This window comes from Eulemur rufifrons, chromosome 30 (assembly GCF_041146395.1).
Source record: "Eulemur rufifrons isolate Redbay chromosome 30, OSU_ERuf_1, whole genome shotgun sequence".
In the NCBI taxonomy this organism is placed as follows: domain Eukaryota; kingdom Metazoa; phylum Chordata; class Mammalia; order Primates; family Lemuridae; genus Eulemur; species Eulemur rufifrons.
In genome coordinates this window covers 52,422,066-52,439,804 of record NC_091012.1, presented here as the reverse complement: position 1 = coordinate 52,439,804, position 17,739 = coordinate 52,422,066, and positions in this window count along the sequence as shown.

Sequence of the window (17,739 nt, the reverse complement as noted above, 5' to 3'; positions counted from 1 at the left end):
GACAGTGGTATTGGTCTCAAATGGAGAGGCCTTGAGAACAAGCTGAAAAGTAAGATCAGAAAGTTGGAGGAGGGAGACAAGGCGAAGCAGAGGGAAATGATCTGGGATTAACCAAATGCAGACAGTGCCGATTGAATCAGAAATTCAGTGAAGGGGCTGAGTCAAGATGAACTAAGGATTCCTTTGTGCATTATCACCTGCCGCCCCTGGTTTTACATTCGTTTCTTTCCAGTGGTTCTCAAAATGTGGTCTTTGGCTAGCAGCAAAAGCATCATCTGGGAAGTTATAAGGAATGCAAATTCTCAGGTCCCACCCCAGACCTACTGAACCCAAACCTCTAGTACTGAGACTAGCAATCTGTGTTTTAACAAGTTTTCCAGGGAGTTCTTTTTTTTTTTTTTTTTTGAGACAGAGTCTCACTCTGTTGCCCAGGCTAGAGTGAGTGCCGTGGCGTCAGCCTAGCTCACAGCAACCTCAAACTCCTGGGCTCAAGCGATCCTCCTGTCTCAGCCTCCCGAGTAGCTGGGACTACAGGCATGCACCATCATGCCCGGCTAATTTTTTCTATATATATTTTTAGCTGTCCATATAATTTCTTTCTATTTTTAGTAGAGATGGGGTCTCGCTCTTGCTCAGGCTGGTCTCAAACTCCTGAGCTCAAACGATCCGCCCACCTCGGCCTCCCAGAGTGCTAGGATTACAGGCGTGAGCCACCGCGCCCGGCCCCAGGGAGTTCTGATTTGTGCTAAAGTCTGAGGACCACTGGTTTATCTGGAAATGTAGTCCTGGTGGGGTGGGACAAAGGACTGATAAGGTTTGGTAGGATATCAAGGGAAAAGTTTGAAGCCTGGTCCATTGACAATAATGGCAGATCCTGGTGGACTTCTACGATGGGCAGCATGAGGGTATGGAGTGCCCAGGCTTGGGGAAGGGGTGCCAAATAAGGAGTAGAGTGGACCCATGTAGCGAGCTGGAAGGGTTTGAAAGATAAACTTTGCCTCCTTTGCAATTTTACATTAATTCCACAAATATTCACTGAATCCCAACTGTACATCAGCAGCGACTGTGCTAAGTGCCAGAAGACTCAAGAAAAAATGGCTGACAAAACCCCTATCTCGATCTTAGGGCTCTCCCAGACCAGTTGCCAGATAGCTCCACAAATAACCAGTAATGTGATAAATGATATAATCAGTCAGGAGCAAGACCCCACAGGGGAAAAGACCCAGACAGGTGAGGGAAGGCACCTCCAAGAAGAGCCATTTGGAGTGAGTCTGGAAGAATGAGTAGTGGTTTATCTGGCAGTCAAGGAGGGACAGGAGAGAGGGCAGCATGTGTATAATCAGAAAGAAAAGACAGAGAACATAATAGGAGGAGGGGACAGTGGCCATAAATGAGAATGGCACATAAGATGGGGCCAGATCTAGAACGGTCAGATTGGTCATACCAAGTTACTTAGACTTTTTCCTCCAGAATAGGGATTCTCGATTTGTGCTCTCCAGGGACAATGCCTACTCAGTCAGTGCCTGGAACAGTGCCTGGAGCAAATGGGATGCTCACAGTGCAAAAAAGGAAAGAAAGAAAGAAAAACAGAATAAGAAAAATCAGTTAATGGGTAGAAATTTTTCTATTTTAACTTTTTTTTTTACCATAAATTTTCCTAAATCTTTGACAGATGCTCCTACTTATCCTCTAGCAAGCAACAAAATGAACGAACAAGTAGCAAATGAATATGAAACAGACAATCCCAGTACTGATCATGCTTAATTCAACAGTTTATTTTTTCATGGACATCTGTGCTTGTGGCTATGATTTTATATTGCACACACATAATGTAGACATACTTTCAGCTAGCAGAAATGTTCTTTTGAGAAGTGTTTTATTTCATATGGTGTGATTTAATATATCAATTATTTCATGGTGTTCTGGAAAGAGCACCACCACATCCAGATGCTGTGCCACCTGAGCTAGTTGGAGAAACTATCCCTGAAGAGTTTTGAGCGGGGGAGTGACATGAACATATTTTCAATTTTGAAAGGTCACCCTGGCTCCAGCTGGAGAAAAAGATTGGAGCAGAGGGTGATTAAAGCAGTTAGGACTTGAGAGTAAGGACACTGTTGTAGCAGTTCAGGCAAGAAATGATGGTGACAATGACATGGGAGTGGAGTGGCATAGGCGGAATACAGTCAGCATGAAAAGGGGCCACCCATCAAGGGCCTTGTGTACCATGCTAAGGGTGCTGAAGTTTCAACCTGTAGGGAATAAAGAGCCTTTGAAGCTGTGTTTCTTAATGGGTGATACCCAAGCCGGCTGCATCAGAATTACCTAGAGTGCTTCATATAGATGCAGAGGCCTGGACCCCACCTCAGATCTGCTGAATCAGAATCTCTGAATGGGAGAAGAAATGTGGGCTTGTGCCAAGCTCTCCAGGTGGTTCTGAGGCACATCATAGTTGGAGAACCACTGCATGCATAGTTACTGAGCAGTGGCATGGCACAGTGAGATCTATATTTACGCAGATATTTGAGTCACCACAAGTGAAGAAGTGATTGAATGAAGGTAAGGGAGACAGGGAGACTAGTTAGGAGGATGCTGCACCAGTCCTAGGCTGGCATTATACATTGGGCAAGAGCCGGAACTCAAGGGAAGGCTGAGCTCCCCCAACGCACATCGCGACATACTGGTTATCCTTATACCCTGGTTTGTACATACTTAATCAGACAAATGATATAATTTTGTGTTTCCTCAAACAATTCTTGTTTGCCAGATTAGTCCTCAGCAGTCTTCCCAGAGTCACAGAGGACAATCTTGTAAAATGTATTGAGCACCTACCATATCTAGGGCACTGCACTAGGCACTGTGGGATGTGGGAAAAAATATAAAGTCAAGTTTCTGTTCTCAAAGAACTTAAAGTCTAGCTGGGGAGACTAACACACACACACACACACACACACACACACACGTCAAATAGAAAATATAAAATATGCCATAAGACAGTATCCAAGGTATAGTATAGATAGTAAATACCAATGTTCTATTTCTTGGTGGCAGTTACATGGGTGTTTGCTTTATAAATATTGATTTTGCTGTATCCTTATACTTTAGGAATTCTTCTGGATGTGTTATATATATATATATATTTTTAGTAGAGATGGGGTCTCGCATTTGGTCAGGCTGGTCTTGAACTCCTGAGCTCAAGCAATCCTCCCACCTCAGCCTCCCAGAGTGCTAGGATTACAGGAGTGAGCCACCTTGCCCAGCCTGGATGTGTGCTATATTTCACAAGGAAAAAAAGGTTAAAAAAAAGACAGTAAGATCTGCAAGTTGAGTGACATTGATCAACAGCCCATAAACATGGTACAGAATCTAGAGAAACACAGTCTCTACCCAGTTGCCTTACAGTCCTCCACAGATGAGTCACAAAGACTTTGAGAGTGTTGAAATACGAAGACACAGAGATGGATAAAGATGGTAATGACGCCTTAGTAAGATACTGGCTTCACCATCACCACCATTAGTCATAGATTAACATGAAGTCTCCATTTGGTATCAATCTCTCGACACTTTGCATTTATGTATTGATTTCTCTTTGTACCCATATACGTGTACACACGTAGGTGCATGTGCACACACACACACCCAGCCATCTGATTCCAAAGGAGAGTTCATAAAAGAAATAGCACATCCAGATCAAAAGAGAAAATTCAAACATGCTATTTCTAGTGGGTTGATGTAATTGCGATGATTAAGTTTTGTATTCATCTGGATTCTCCAGAGAAACAGAACCATTATATATATAGATATAGATATGATTTATTATAAAGAATTGGTTTACATGATTCTGGAGGCTGAGAATTCCCACAATCTACCGTCTGTAACCTGGAGCCCCAGGAAAGCCAGTGGTGTAAACTTCTAGTTATAGTCCAAAGGCCTGAGAACTGGGAAGCCAATGGTGTAAGTCCTGGTCCAAGGACAGGAGAAGACTGATGTCTCAGCTCAGCAGTCAGGCAGAGACAGCTAATTCAACCTTCCTCCGCCTTTTTGTTCTATTCAGGCCCTCAGCAGATTGGATGATGCCCACATTGGGGAGGGCCATCTGCTTCACTCAATCTACCAATTCAAATGTTAATCTCTTCCAGAATACCTTCACGGACACACCCTATTTCCGGGCATCCCTTGACCCAGTCAAGTTGGCATATAAAATTATCTATCACGAAATTTAAATGTGATTTTTTTTCAGCTTTCTGAAAGCAATAGCAAAAGGAAAAAATACTAGCTGGCATAGTTTTATGCATTTCCTATACACAAAAGTCACTACACAATTCATTAACCCCACAAATGTTTATTGAGTCCCTATTGCGTGTCAAGTCTTAGACTAGATGCTGGAGATCACTGGTGAGCAAAAGCAGACTTGGTCCCTCTCTTCATGGAGCTTACAGTCTAGTATGGAAGACAGACAATAACCAGATAATCACACATATAAATGCAAAAATAAAACTGCAATAAGAGCAATTAGGGAGGTATTTATGGTGCCCTCAGAGACTATAATGGTGAGGGGTGGGGACAGATTTTACTTAGTCTACCAGTCTAGCATGTCAGTCCAGGAGGCTTCATGGAGAAAGTGATGTTTGAATTGAGATCAGAAGATTAAAGAGGAGTCAGCAAGGTGAAGGGAGGATGGAAGTAGGAAGAACCTTCCAGGCAAAGGGAAGGGCATATATGAAGGCTCTATTCAAGAAACAGAAAGAAAGCTGGTGTGGCTGGAGTGCACAGCGACCAGAGTAGCATGAAATGAGATGGGAGCAGTGGGCATAGAGCAAGCACACACAGGGCCCTAGGCTACTGTAATACTATAAGGAACAGGAAGCCACTGAAGGGCATAGGACAAGAGTGTAACATGATCAGATCCATGTTTTGAAAAGTTCCCTTGGTTTCAGTGTGGGGGATATATTGAAGGGAAAAAAGAGTAGAGGCAAGAAGATCCGTTCAGAGGCTACAGCAGTGGTCCAGCTGAGAGATAGTGGAGGATTGTAATAAGGTCGTGTAAGTGGAGATGAAGAGATGCTATTCGGGAGATATTTAGAAGGTAAAACAACCTAGCCTTGGTGATGTGGGAGATGAGGAAGACAAAGATGCCAAGGACAACTCCAAGGTTTCTGGCATATATGGTGGTACATTTTATTGAGCTGGGGAACGCTGGAGAACCTCTGATCTGGGGAAGTGGAGAAAGTCTTTGGCTCCAGTTTGTGATGTGTTGAGTTTCAGATGCTTTTGAGACATTAAAGGGGAAGATGTCAAGCAGGCAACTGCAGCTCAGAGGAGAGATACAAATATAGAAGTCACTGGTATATAGTTGATACTTAAACCCAGGGGAATAGATGGAATTAACTAGGGAGAGAGCAGAGAAGAGAAAAAGACTCAAGACTAATCCCTGGAAACACCAACATTTAGAGGTAGAAAACAGGAGGAAGAACCTGAAAAGGCAACTGACAGGATGGAGGAAAACTGGATCATGTGTCTCTGAAACCCAAGAACAAGAGGATTTCAAGAAGGTAATGGTCAATAGAACTGAATACCGCCAAGAGGGCAAGGGAGGTAAGGAAAAACTGTGCACAGAATTTAGGTCATTGAGCTCAAGAAGAGCTGTTTTAGGAGAATGATGGTGTCAAAAAATGGCTTAAGTATGTTGAAGAATGATTGGGAAATGAGTAAATGGATTCAGCAAGTACTGTAGAACCAATTCTTTGAAGAAATTTGGCTGTGAAGGAAAACAGAGATGGTATGGTGGCTGGAGAAGACCGTAGGGGTCAGAGTTTCTTTAAAGATAGCAGAAGGCCGGGCGCGGTGGCTCACGCCTGTAATCCTAGCACTCTGGGAGGCCGAGGCGGGTGGATCGCTCAAGGTCAGGAGTTCGAGACCAGCCTGAGCGAGACCCCGTCTCTACTAAAAATAGAAAGACATTATATGGACAACTAAAAATCTATATAGAAAAAATTAGCCGGGCATAGTGGCGCATGCCTGTAGTCCCAGCTACTCGGGAGGCTGAGGCAGTAGGATCGCTTAAGCCGAGGAGTCTGAGGTTGCTGTGAGCTAAGCTGACGCCACGGCACTCACTCTAGCCTGGGCAACAAGGTGAGACTCTGTCTCAACAAAAAAAAAAATAAATAAAAAAAAAAAATAAAGATAGCAGAGAAGCCTGGGGGCGGTGGCTCAGGCCTGTAATCCTAGCACTTTGAGAGGTCGAAGTTGGAGGATCCTTGAGGCCAGGAGTTTAAGATCAGCCTGGGCAACTCAGTGAGAACCCATCTCAACCAAAAAAAAATTTTTTTTTTAATTAGCCGGGTATGGTTAGATCCTCAGGTGGTGTGTGCCTGTAGTCCCAACTACTCAGGAGGCTGAGGCAGGAGGATCACTTGAGCCCAGGAGTTTGAGGCTGCAGTGAGCTATGATTGCATCACTGCACTCCAGCCTGAGTGACAGAGTGAGACCTTATCTCTAAAACAAAATTAAAAGATGGCAGAGAAGACTCGAGAATATTTAAATGTAGTCAGAAAGGATTCAATGAGAGGCAATGATTTGAATACACACAGTAGTGTTCTGGGAAATGTTTAACAACTGGCTCTTCAAGTAAAAAACAAACAACCCTGATAGGCATCATTTGCTGATTTCCATGGTGTAAATACTCTCACCATGACTGATTTCAAGCTATCAATATGATATTTCAAGCCCTGCAAGCAGGCTCTAGTACACCACTGACAGGAGAAAGAAGAATTGAAATTTTCATTGTCGCCCTTGAGCATTCTTACCAAAAGAAAAAACAACAAAATTTTCAGTTATTAGCCAACTGTATTTTTTATTTTATGAATTCCCTGTACATGTCCTTTGCCTACTTTTATGTGAAAACACTTATCCTTCTGGGTTCAAGACTAGGTTTTAAAAAAAAGAAACACTTATCTTTTTCTTGTTAATTCATATGAGGTCTTTATATATGAATATTAATCCTTTCTCATTAATTTTATTTATGGTGGATTTTTGTATAAAGGGATTTAAAATATTTATACAGTCAAATCTATCAATATTTCCTTTTAAGATTTTTGCCATTGGTGTTCTACTTTTTATTGTAAATTACTAAATTGGCACTCTGCTTTGATTTATGTAAATTTGGCTAGAATGAATTATCTTTCTGAGGCTCAAGTGTTTTAAATTGCAAAGGTGAAGAATAGATCATGGATCTCAGTAAATTCACCGAGGTACAAGCATCCTTTATGGTCTCTTGGTGACCAGGCAACAGCCCTAACCTAGGGTTGATATTTGCAAATATCACTTGCGAAGAGCTTGTCGCCTTCTTTTTAAATTTCTACTCCAATGATTTGAATCTGTGTTTCAATTGCCTGGACAGATATTCTCCCTGCCATGGCAAATACACATTCAGGGACCTTTAGTAAGTTGATGACATGGTTTTATCATTACCTGTGAAAAGGGACTTCAAAAGATAATCAGTCATAGTATTTTGCTCCTGTTAGAAGTAATTAAGATAAAATTGTAGCCATTGACTTTGGCACATATTTTCTGTAACTCAACTGGTCAATATTAAATAACTTTATAAAGTAGGGTCAATCACCTGGGGGCGTATTGACTTGCAGCTAATTCAACCAAGCAGACTCATGGGGAAGTCATGTTACTTAAAATTGGACATTCCATAATGTCAATCTTCAGCTGAGGGACCAAGCCAAGGATATAGTCAGGGTTTAAAGGGGTAGATAAATTGGTGGAATAAATTCATTTATTCAGTAAAGGTTTACAGAGCATCTTGTATGTACTGAGCCCTGTATGTGACATTGGGGATACAGCAGTGAACAAGCGCTGTTATGGAGCTCACAGTCTGGCTAAGAGTGGGGGGTCGGGGGGGAAAGGCACACAGATTATTATAATACAAAGTGATAAAGAGAAGAATGAGCCAGGCGCCATGGCTCACGCCTGTAATCCTAGCACTGATTCTGGGACACCGAGGCGGGAAGATCGCTTGAGATCAGGAGTTCAAGACCAGCCTGAGCAAGACCAGCTAGAGCAACAGTGAGACCCTGTCTTTATTAAATAAATAAATAATAAACAATTTTAAAAAAGAGAAGAATGGGATGCTCTGGGATCCTCAGGCATGGGTACCTAATTCAGACTCAGGTAATTAAGTAAGGCTTTACAGATGTGGTGATAACCAAGCTGAGGCCTGAATGGCAGTAGGAGTGGTTGGGTAAAATAGGCAAAAGAAATTATCAAATTATCAGGAGGAGGTCTAAGTATAAAACACTAGTAACCAGAAATGGGCTGGGAAATGCCAGATGGTCAAACAAATGCACAAGGGTGGATTACAGTGGTGTGAGTCCATTATCTTGAACTGGAGTCAAAATTGAGGATGAGCATAGATACATATGTAGGGGTTGGGGAGAGAGGGGTTAGGTTCCAAACTACACGGACATGGGGCATAGGGATTTTAAAAATATCTCTAAAGTAAGCAAGGCAGAAATGCCTTGCCTCAAGTGCAGACGGGACTTTCTCAGACAGGATAAACACCCTTCATCTAAGGTTGCTTTCACATAGTATGCATCACCCCAGATCCTTTAAGGGGTCTTTGGTGTGGCCTTTACAGTACTTGAGATATTTCTATAACCACGGCAAGTGACTGGTTAATGTCATGCTCCATACTGTAGAACTTGAGGACTCAACAAACCAATTTTTTTTTTTTTTGACACATTGGCAAAGAATCAAAGCTGCTTCCTGAGGAAGATCTGGGCTTCACTGCAAGTAGCTTCATGGCCTACTTCAAAGAGAGGTCCTATGACCTCCCATTCAGGTGACACCAGAGGTCAAGCTTCTCGACTTTCATAATAGAATATCTATAAACCACCTTCTCTATTGGTTTCCAAAATAAATGCATTAGCCCTCAGTAAACATTTTTATTTTTGAGATAAAATACTAGCTCTCTAAGTCTTTATCAGAGATTACAGGCTTAAATAACCTGCCATGGAGTTCTGATCACAAATCTAGCCAAGAGAGCTGAAATTTTAGAAAAGTTTAAAGCAGTATGCCCACATGTTTTTTCCATTGTAGGTCACATTGAAAAAGGCAGATATGTATAGGCCACATAAATTGATAATCATGGTGAAATATGGCTTGTTGGCTATTCAACAATATGTACTGTGGGTACCATAATACAAAAGCATCTCAAAAAAGTTTAATCAACTGTATTCACTCAAAAGTGCACATTTGTAGGCCTACTGTTGATCATTGGTCAATTTCAATTGATCTAATAATAGGACTAGAACATTGGTATTTAATAAAATGAACTGGAACAGCAGGAGCTATTCAGTCTGGACCTGTCTCACACTGACTCCAGAGACAGACTCCTGATGGGGGCATCATTTTGGCATTTTTAAGAAAGAGAATGTACTTTCAACTGCATTAGGAAGACCCTAACCTTGTCTAGAGCTTGGCTATCCAGCCCAAGAGGTTGGGATCATGTTGATCTGCAAAATTCCAGGGATAGTGTACTTCTTGGTAGATCCAGTTCACTGAGCTGAATGTTGACACACACTGGTAGGGGGCTTGATAATTTAGTTGCAGGCAGGGTATAAATAAATAAAAAGTCTGTACTTCCAAGGCAATCATTAAAATGTCTTTAAAATTACATATCTTTGTTTATGAAAATAAAGAGTTGTTTATACTCATCAAAATTTATGAACAAGGTAAATTCTGTGGTATGTGAATTATATCTCAATGAGCTGTTACATTAAAAGAAAAATACTGATGAACCTCTTCTGACCATCCCATCACTGTGCCTTAAACTCAGCTGGGCCCTATGCACCCTGCCAAGGCTGCTACACAAAATGCAGGACAATCAACCATGCCTGGCATCTGCCAAACCAGCCCAAGCCTGAAGTTTGCTCTGACCTCCTGTTATTGCTTTGGTCTTTTTGGCTTGCAGGTTCCTGGCTCTGCATATCTAGCCTACGGTGAGAGACTCTCTCCTCTGGTCCCGGGCTCTCACGACCCTGTGACTTAAACTCTTCTCTGCACCTTTCCCCCTGCATCCAGGGAAGGGAATGCTAATGCAATTGTGACTTATTTTCCATCAAATATAGTGCAACATTTTTCAAAGTCTATGAATGCATTGAACTCAATATACCTCATCAATGGAAAATGAGAGGTTTCCAGTCATCATCTGCCCAATCCACACATCCACTTGAAGTTTGCATTTCCTTGAACAAATAAACAGAGCTTTTGTTTGTTTCCAGGAGTTTCAAGTTCAATGTGTTCATATATCTTGTCACATCCATACAAAAATACAATCTTGTGAATCATTGGAGTTCTAACAAATTGGATTTGGAAGCTCTTATATTCCAAAAAGTCCTTGATTAGAGATGGAAGCTCAGTAAATCTCCATACTTGGGGTCAATCTCTTCCAAATAGCTCATACACTGGTCATGGTTAAAGGCATGAGCACAGAGAAAACTCATAATCTTCATTGCTTTCTCCATCACATCATGTGGTAAACTGGACTTGCAAAGTTCATGGAATGAGGCTTAAGGTAGTGACAGCTGGGCCGACCAAATTTATCTTTGCTTGAATATGTTGTTTAAATTTTGTTTGCCTTACAACTCCCCTCTTTGCTCAGCCCTATGATGGATGCTGGAGAAGTAGGGATGACCCACATCTGTTCCTTCCCTCAGGGAACTCCCAGTCTGGTTAGGGAGACAGACAAATTTCCAGTTCCTTTTTAGGGGAGAAGTGCTATGCAGTAAGCACAAGGTACTGAGAGACCACAGAAGAGCAACAAGTTAATCAGGTGTGGGTTTGGAAAGAGGTCCTAGGCCTTGAAGGATGAATAAGAGTTAGCTGGAGAAGGGAGAGTTGAGATTAGAGATAGTTTAGGCAAAGGAATAGCATGTACAAAGACCAGAAGGAAGAAAGAACATGATGTGTTCAAGGAACTATAAGGTATTCAGTGTGGCTTGAAGTCAGAGTTTGAGGAGACTGGAAATTGCTAGTAGCCTGATCATTGCCTTGAGTGCCATATTGAGGAGCCTTCTCTATTTTGCTGTAGATGAGAATCCAGGATATCCAAACAGAGGAGGGATACAATCAGACAAGAATGTTAAAAAGATCTCTGTGTGCACCTAACAACCAACCCCCAAAATGGGTAGAATGAATAAAGATTTAAAACAGGAAATATAAGGCTTGAACAACACCATAAACTAACTAGACCTAACAGATATCTGTAGAACACTCTACCCAACAATAGCAGAATGAACATTCTTCTCAGGTGCCTATGGAACATTCTACAGGATAGGCCATATGCTAGGCTATAAAACAAGCCTCAAAACATTTAAAAGGATTGAAATCATGCAAAGTATGTTCTCTGATCACAATGGAGTGAAAATAAATTTAAAAAATTTGACAAATTCACAAATATGTAGAAATTAAACAACATACTCATCTGTAGCCAATGGATCAAAGAAGACATCACAAGATAAATTAGAAAATGCTTTGAGATGGATCAAGATTATAACACAATATACCAAAACTTGTGGGATAAAGCTAAAGCAATGCTTAGAGGGAAACACGTAACTGTAAACACTTATATTTAAAAAGAAGAAAAGAGGCCGGGCGCGGTGGCTCACGCCTGTAATCCTAGCACTCTGGGAGGCCGAGGCGGGTGGATCGCTCGAGGTCAGGAGTTCGAGACCAGCACTGAGCAAGAGTGAGACCCCGTCTCTACTAAAAAATAGAAAGAAATTATATGGACAACTAAAAAATATATATACAAAAAAATTAGCCGGGCATGGTGGCTCATGCCTGTAGTCCCAGCTACTCGGGAGGCTGAGGCAGTAGGATCGCTTGAGCCCAGGAGTTTGAGGTTGCTGTGAGCTAGGCTGACGCCACGGCACTCACTCTAGCCCGGGCAACAGAGTGAGACTCTGTCTCAAAAAAAAAAATAAATAAAAAAAATAAAAAAATTAAAAAAAAATAAAAAGAAGAAAAGAGAGCTCTCAAATCAATAACCTAAGCTTCCATCTTAAGAAACTAGAAACAGAAGAGTAAACTAAATCCAAAGCCATCAAAGGAAAGATTCATAAAGACTAGAGAAGAAATTAATAAAATATAGAATAGAAAAACAATACAGAAAATTATTGAAACCAAAATTTGGTTCTTTGAAAAGATCAACAAAATTGACAAACATTTAGCTGGACTGACTAAGAAAAAAAGAAAGTACTCAAATCTCTAAAATCAAGAATGAAAGGGGAAATTACTACCAACTTTACAGAAATAAAAAGTATTATAAGAAAATACTGTGAACAACTGTTTGTCAATAAATTAGATAACTTTGATGAAATGGAAAGATTCCTAGAAAGGCTGCAAACTGCAGGAATTGACTCAAGAAGAAATAGGAAATCTGAAAAGATGTATAACAAGTAAAGAATTTGAGTTGGTAACTCAATAACTTCCAACAGAGAAAAGCCTGGGACCAGATGACATCACTGGTGAATTATGCCAAACATTTAAAGAGGAATTAACACCAATCCTTCTCAAATTCTTCCAAAAAATAGAAGAGAACACTTCCAAACTCATTTGGTGAGGCCAGATTACCCTAATACCAAAGCCAGAGACACTACAAGAAAAGAAGAGTATGAGCCAATATTCCTTATGAATATTGATGTAAAAATCTTCAACAAAATACTATCAGCTGAATTCAATAGCATAGTAAAAGGATTATATACCATGACCAAGTGAGATTTATTCCTGGAATGCCAGGATGGTTCAACCTATAAAAATCAATCAACGTAATACACCACATTAACAAAGTATTTGATACCAAAATCAGACAAAGATATCATTTAAAAAATCAATAGCTCAAGGTGGAGGGGGAGAGAGGGGTGAGGGATAAAAACTTACCTATTAGGTACAATGAACACTGTCCTGGGTACACTGAAAGCCCTGACTTCAGCATTATACCGTCTCTCCATGTAACAAAAACATCTGTACCCCCTTAATATTTTGAAATTTTAAAAAATCAATATCTCTTATGAATATAGGTATAAAACCCCTCAAGAAAATACTACCAAACTGAATCTGGCAGCATATAAAAAGGATTAATCCCCATGACAAAGTGGAGTTTATCCCAGGGATGCAAGGTTAGTTTAACATCTGAAAATCAATAATGTGATATATCATACCAATAGAATAAAAAACAAAAACAAGAACAAAATGATCATTTCAATAGATGCAGAAAAAGCATTTGACAAAATTCAATATCCCATCATGGTAAAAAAAAAAACAACAATAAATTAGGAACAGAAGGGAATGTCCTCATCCTGACAAAGAGCATATATGAAAAAATACACAGCTAACATCATACTTATTAGAGACTGAATGCTTTTCCCATATGATCAAGAACAAGACAAAGATGTCCACTCTCAACACTTTTATTCAACATTTACTGGAAGTTCTAGCCAGGACAATTGAGCAAGAAAATGAAATAAAAGACATACAGAGTGGAAAGGAAAGAGTAAAACTATCTCTATTTGTAGGTGACATGATCTCATACATAGAAAATCCTAAAGATTTCACTAAAAACTATGAGAACTAATAAAAGAGTGCAGCAAGGGTGCTGGATACAAGATCAACACACAAAAATCAGTTGCATTTTATATACTTGCAATAAACAATAGGAAAATGATATTAAGAAAATTCCATTTATAATAGCATCAAAATAATAAAATAATAGAAATAAATTTAACAATAGAAGTTCAAGATTTATATATTAAAAACTATAAAAGAGCCAGGTGCAGTGGCATGTACCTATAGTTCCAGCTACTTGGCAGGCTGAGGCCGGAGGATTGCTTGAGTCCAGGAGTTCAAGACCAGCCTGGACAATATAGCAAGACCCTGTCTCAAAAACATTGTTGAAAGAAACATGGGAAAAACATGGATTAGAATACTTATTACTGTTAAAACAGCAACAATTCCCAAACTAATCTACAGATTCAGTGCAATCTCTATCAAAATCCAAGCTACCAAAAATTGACAAGTTGATCCTAAAATTCATATGGAAATTCAAAAGACCTAGAATACAGCCTGAGCAAGAGTGAGACCCTGTCTCTACTAAAAATAGAAAGAAATTAGCCAAACAACTAAAAATAGAAAAAAAAATTAGCCGGGCATGGTGGCGCATGCCTGTAGTTCCGGCTACTCAGGAGGCTGAGGCAGTAGGATTGCTTGAGCCCAGGAGTTTGAGGTTGCTGTGAGCTAGGGTGACGCCAGGGCACTCTAGCCTTGGCATCAGAGTGAGACTCTGTTTCAAAAAAAAAAAAAAAAAAAAGACCTAGAATAACCAGAATTGTCTTAAAAAAGAAAAACAAAGTGGAGGACTCCCACTTCCCTTTTTCAAAACTTATCACAAGGCTACAGTAATCAAGGCAGTGTGGTCCTAGCATGAGGATAGCCATATAGATGAATGGAATATATTTAAGAGTCCAGAAATAAACCCTCTGTTTACAGTCAATTGATTTTCAACAAGAGTATCGTCTCAGTCCATTCAGGCTGCTATAACAAAATATCATTAACTGGGTAGCTTATAAGCAACACAAATTTATTTCTCACAGTTCTGAAGCCTTGGAATTATACAATGAAGGTGCTGGCAGATATGGTGTCTCATGAGGATCCACCTTATGGTTCATAGATGTCACCTTCTCATTGTGTCCTTCTGTGGTAGGAGGGTCTAGCTAGCTCTCTGAGGTCTCTTTTATAGGGGCGCTAGCCTCCCAAAGACCTCACATCCTAATACTGTCATTTTAGGGGTTAGGATTTCAATATGGATTAACAGGGGGGCACAAACATTCGGATCACAGCAGGTAGCAAGACAATTCAGTGGGGGAAGAAGAGTCTTTTCAGCAAATTATGCTGGGACAACTGGATATCCACATGCAAAAGACTGAAGTTGGACCCCCTACTACATGCCGTATATAAAAATTAACTTATTAGATAAAAATGAATCAAATACCTAAACGTAAGAAAAAAAATTCTAAAACTCTTAGAAAGAAAACAAGAGTAAATCCTTTTGACCACGTATTAGGCAATGGATTCATAGATGTGACACCAAAAACACAAGAACGAAAAGGAAATAAAATAGATAAATTGGACCAAAATTTAAAAATTCTGTGCCTTACAGGATACCAACATGAAAATGAAAAGATATCCCACAGAATGGGGGAAAATATTTACAAATCATATATCCGATAAGAGACTTGTAAACTAAATGTATAAAAAAACTCTTACAGCTGAAAACTAAAAAGCAAAATAATTCAATTTAAAAAGTGGGCAAAAGATCTGAATAGACATTTCTCTAAAGAAGATAGATGAGTGGCCAATAAGTTTATGAAAAGACGCTCAGTAGCATTAGCTGTCAGGGAAATGCAAATCAAAACCACAATGAGATACCACTTAACACCTACTAGGATGTCTATAATCAACCCTATATGTATTGGCCGGGCGCGGTGGCTCACGCCTGTAATCCTAGTGCTCTGGGAGGCCGAGGTGGGAGGATCACTTTAGGTCAGGAGTTCGAGACCAGCCTTCGCAAGAGCAAGACCCCATCTCTACCAAACATAGAAAAACTAGCGGGGCGTGGCAGCACGTGCCTGTAATACCAGCTAGTCGGGAGGCTGAGGCAGAAGAATCTCTTGAGCCCAGGAGTCTGAGGTTGCTGTGAGCTAAGCTGATGCCGTAACACTCTAGCCAAGGTGACAGAGCAAGATTCTGTCTCAAAAACAAAAACAAAAACAAAACTGTATGTAGTCCGGGCGCGGTGGCTCACGCCTGTAATCCTAGCACTCTGGGAGGCCGAGGCAGGAGGATCACTCGAGGTCAGGAGTTCGAGACCAGCCTGAGCAAGAGCGAGACCCCGTCTCTACTAAAAATAGAAAGAAATTATCTGGCCAACTAAAAATATATATATAGAAAAAATTAGCCGGGCATGGTGGCACATGCCTGTAGTCCCAGCTACTCGGGAGACTGAGGCAGGAGGATTGCTCGAGCCCAGGAGTTTGAGGTTGCTGTGAGCTAGGCTGACGCCACGGCACTCACTCTAGCTCGGGCAATAAAGCGAGACTCTGTCTCAAAAATAAAAAAAACAAAAAACAAAACTGTATGTATTATCGAGTGTTGGCAAGAATCTGGAGACATTAGAACACTCATTCATGGCTGGTGGTAATGTATAGTGCTGTAGCCATTTAGAAAACAGTTTGGCAGTTCCTCAAATGTTAAACACAGACTTACCGTATGACCCAGCAATTGTACTCCTAGGTATCTACCCAAGAGAAACGAAAACATATGCCCACACAAAAACTTGTACATGAATGCTCACAGCAGCATTAATCATAATAGTGAAAGAGTGGAGACATCCAAATGCCACCAGCCCAGCTGATTTTTCTATTTTTTTTTGTAGAGAAAGGAGTCTCACTATGTTGCTCAGGCTAGCCTTGAACTCTTGGCCTCAAGTGATCCTCTCCCTTGGCCTCTCAAAGTGCTGGGATTACAGGTGTGAGTCACTTCGCCCAGCCTAGGGTTTCTTTTTGAGGCGATGAAAATGTTCTAAAATTGGATAGTTGGGGCAATTGCATATATCTGTGAAATAATAAAAGCCATTGAATTGTACATTTTAAAAGGGTCAATTCTATGTGAAGGAGCTCAGGAAATTTTACCCCAAAATATGACTTCTTGGTATAAAGGATACTTTGTTTTTATTTTTAATAAAGAATATTTTATCACGCTTGAAGGTGCTGACTCGGGGTGCGGGGGAGGTGCGAGGAGGGGATGGGTATACCTACATGATGAGTGCAATGCGCACTGTCTGGGGAATGGACCGCCTGGAGCTCTGACTCGGGGGGGATGGGCGGTACATGGGCAACGTATGTAACCTGAACTTTTGTACCCCCCATAATAAGCTGAAAAAAAAAAAAAAAAGAATATTTTGAATTAAAGGCCCTGAGAGATCAACAGGCCTTAGAAGGGGCTTTTCCTCTATCTGCATAAAAGATTCAAGGGGGCAATTGACTTCCCTTCCTCTCCCTGTTACCTCAATATATTGCAGAATGCAACCAGACCTGGCCCAAATCATTTAAAACATAATACCTGTTTTTCAGGTTAATTTACAAGTCAGTCTGTTCCCCCCCCACCCCCTACCCACGTCCATTCATCCTCCTAGCAACTTTTTATAGCCCCTAAACAGAATTACCTATACTCCACATTTCACCTCCCCTCCAAAAAGACAGGTATAAAAATATCTGAACTTCATTGGGATATTGGATACTCAATCTGTGATTCTCCCCGTGTGCACGGTGTTGGTAAATAAACATTTCTCTTATTAATCTGCCTTAATTGTGAATTGATCTTTCAGTGAACTTTCGTGGGAAAGGGCAAGTTTCCCCTCACCTCTACATATTGTGAGTTAAAATAAAATTTTAGGGCTTCCCCCCACCCACTGACTGAATGGACCCTGTGTTGGCCAACGGATACCCTAAAATTGAGTTACTAGCCATGAGAAGGGAGGTCAGACATGCCTCATCATGCCCTCCTCCTTTCTTGAAGACATCCTTTGTAACTCATTAACAGGCCTAAGGGTATGCAAGACAAACCTGCATTTATCATGCCTCAATTTACATAACAGATCACTTGAGTTTTGGTGTATGT